We start from the raw sequence: 3,697 nt of genomic DNA on the forward strand, positions 1-3,697 counted from the left end.
CCGAGGAATCGAACCTGGGTATTCGTGCATGCTAGGCAAGCACTCTACCACCACTAGGCCAAACTCTGGCCCCTGTTGAGGGTTTTCTTTTTAAATCATGCCTTGATGTTGTCAAATGCTTTTCTGTATCAGTTGAAATGGATATGTAGTTTGCCTTTTCATTTGTTAATATGGTCATTATATTGGTGGATTGACTTTCACGTTGAACCAAGTTTTCAGTGCAGAAAAAATCCCAGGGTTATAATGTGTAGTAATTTAAATATGCTGTTGAAATTGGAATGATTGTACATATTTAATTTGTTTGTTTGTTTTTTAAAAATTTTATTATTAGGTGATGTACAGAGGGGTTATAGCTGCATTCATCAAGTAGTGGCTACATTACTTCTTGAACATTGTTATGCTTTCCCATGTTTTTCTCTCACTTTCTCCCTCCACTCCCTCCCACACATCTTGTTTTCCCCTTCCCTTTCCATATTTCAAGTAAACAAATAAACATATATACACTATACGAGGTAACAAAATCAGATACAGTAACAACATGAGATAAACCATAATGGAATAAAGAGAAAAGAAATAACTTCATATAGTAGATTAAGAACAACAATCACAAAGATAAACCTCTAGTTTCCACATCATGGAGTTCATTTTGCTTAGCCTCATTTTATATGGCCATATGCACATAGCTTTTGAGCTATTATGATCTTCTGCTAGGAGAGTCCTAGATATATACTAATTGTTACAAACGAGGGAAAACATGGAGCCTGTGTTCCTTTGGGTCTAGCTTACTTCAGTAATATGATTTTTTCCAAGTCTTTCCATTTCCTTACAAATGGGGTAATGTCATTCTTTCTGATGAAAGCATAGAATTCCATTGTGTATAAAAACCACATCACGTTGATCCAATCATTTACTGAGGGGCATCTGGGTTGGTTCCATATCTTAGCTCTGGTAAATAATGCTGCAATGAACATCGCTATGCTGGTAGGTTTAGTGTACATACACCATATTTTTAGTATCCATTCATCTGTAGTAGAGCATCTGGGTTGTTTCCATTGCTTGGTTATAGTGCATAGTACAGAGATGAACATAGCTGAGCAGGTGTCCTTATGATGTTCAGGATAGATGCCCAGGAATGGTATGGTGGGATCCTAGGGAAGGTTTATTTTCAGTTCCTATATATTTTCAGATATATACCTTATTTGTTATGTATATTTCCACATACTTGTTGTTTTTGATGCTGCTATAAAATTTTTAAATGAATAATTTGTGGTATACATATAAAGTTATTTTTCAATTAGTAATAATAGCATCTTGGATAAACCTCAATGGTTACGATACTGCCACTGTGCAAAGCTTATAAAGTTATTTTCGGGTAGTGACTTTGTGTTGTGCTATATACTGAGTTTGGATATTTATACAATTTGGTGGGGTTTTTCGTAGATTTTTAAGGATTTTCATTATATACAAACATCTGAAAATGGACAGCTTATGTGTTCCATTCCACTTTCTATGACTGTTTCATATCTTATTATCCTAGTAGGAATCTTCCTTTTAAGTTTTATTTTTATAATCATTAAGCGGTTATACCAAGGTAGTGAGGATCTTCTGTCAATACTGAGTACAAGTAATGACAGCTGAGATATTTGCCTAGTTGATCCTACAGAGAAGCCTTTTTTCCCATATATATATTTTACTGCAATTAATAGAAGGGTTAAATTATATTCAGCAGATAGAAGGTGCATGACTTCACAAACATTGATACCCTTTCCCATGTCTTGGTTTCCATTTCCCTCCCCCCACCCATACCCCTCATCTTGTTTTTCCCCTTACCTGTCCTATTTCAAATAACCAAATAAACACATATACAATATATGAGATAACAAGGTAAAATACTATAACAATATGAGATAACCAAGGGACAGCAAAAGAGATGAGAGAGATAACATAGTACATTAGAAGCCTTTTATTTTTGCCAGTCCTGGGCTTTGAACCCAGAGCCTGGGCAATGTCTTTGGGCTTTCTCAAAGCTAGAGCACTACCACTTGAGCCACAGCACTACTTCCTGCTTTTTCTACTTATGTGGTACCAAGTACTTGAACCTGGTTCTTTGTGCATGCAAGGTGAGCACTCTACTGCTAGGCCAAATTCCCCGCTCAGAGAAGCCTTTTTGTTTTATTCTTTTTTCTTTTTCTTTTGGTTTTATTATTGTTTATAGGTTTTACACATAAGCTTGACTATTTTTTTACCCCCAGAATTCAGGTTGAAACTCATGCAATAGCAGTAGAGGTGAGGCCTTTAGTACATTAGGAAGTCTTGAGTGCTCAGCTCTCCAAAATGAACTTGAATCCTTATATTAAAAAAAGTGCAGCCTTTGTCTGCTGTACCATTAGTGAAGATCTTCTCCCATTTTGTAGGATTTCTAGCTAGTTTGCTAGCTATATCCTTTGCCATACAGAAGCTCTGCATTTTAATGCAGTTCCACTTATCCAGACTTTCTTTGATTTGTCAGGTTTCTGGGTCCTTATTAAGAAAGTTTTGACCTTTGCCAATGAGACTTAGTGTATCTCCTATTCCTTCTTGTAAAGTTTTCAGTGTATCTGCTTTTACCTCCAGGCCTTTGATCCATTTGGAGTTAATCCTGCTGCAGGGTGACAAAGAAAGATTCAACTTTAGTATTCTGAAGGTGCTTAACCAGTTCTGTCAGCACCACTTCTGAAGTGCTGAAGAAGCTGTCTTTCTTCCATTCTATTTTTTTGGCTCCTTTATCAAAGATTGGGTAGCCAAAGGTGTGTGGGTTACTATCGGGGTCCTCAATTCTATTCCACTGGTCCTCAGGCCTATCCTTGTGCCAGGACCAAGCTGTTTTAGTTACTATAACTCTGTAATAGAGTCTAAAGTTTGGTATTGAAGTTCCTCCTACGCTGTTCTTTCTGCTGAGAATTGTTTTTGCTATACAGGGTCTTTAATTATTCCATATGAAATTTTGGATTGCCTCTTCTATTTCTTTAAAGAATGACATTGGGATATTGATGGATATTACTTTGAATTTGTAGATAGCCTTTGGCAAGATTGTCATTTTCATGATGTTGATTCTTCCAATCCAGGAACATGGAAGGTTTTTCCATTTCCTCAGTTCTGCTTCAATTTCCTTTTTCAGGGTTTTAAAGTTTTTATCAAAAAGATTCTTTACATTCTTAGTAAGTTAATTCCTAGGTACTTTATTTTCTTTGAGGCTATTGCAAAAGGAGTTGCTATCAATAGCTAAAAAATTTGAATCACTCCCAAACTAATCTCCAAAAAACCAAACATCCCATTAAAAGATCAGCGAAAGACTTAGAGTCTTCTCTGAAGAAGAAATAAGAATGGCCTATAGACACATGAAGAAATGCTTGACGAATGCAAATCAAAACAACTCTAAGATTCTGTCTCACTCCAGTTAAAATGGCTATGATTAAGAAATCTAATAACAACAGATGCTAGAGGGGATGTGGAGGGTATCACTATTACACTGTTGGTGGGAGTGCAAGTTCATTCAACCACTATGGAAAGCAGTATGGCAGTTCCTCAAAAGACTAAACATAGAACTCCCCTATGACCCAGCAATTCCACTACTTGGTATTTACCCACAGATCCAGAAACAAGGACATCCTAAAGCTATTAGCACAACAATGTTCATTGTCAAACTGTTTACCATAGC

At 36.4% G+C, this 3,697-nt stretch overlaps 1 pseudogene; it reads right to left on the bottom strand.

The window, feature by feature from the left end:
• Positions 1 to 1,231: 1,231 nt before the first annotated feature.
• On the bottom strand, positions 1,232 to 1,355 carry LOC150063859 (U4 spliceosomal RNA; annotated as a pseudogene).
• Positions 1,356 to 3,697: the final 2,342 nt, after the last annotated feature.

The sequence above is a fragment of the Megascapheus bottae genome, chromosome 4, assembly GCF_031878675.1.
Source record: "Megascapheus bottae isolate mThoBot1 chromosome 4, mThoBot2.hap1, whole genome shotgun sequence".
Taxonomy (NCBI): domain Eukaryota; kingdom Metazoa; phylum Chordata; class Mammalia; order Rodentia; family Geomyidae; genus Megascapheus; species Megascapheus bottae.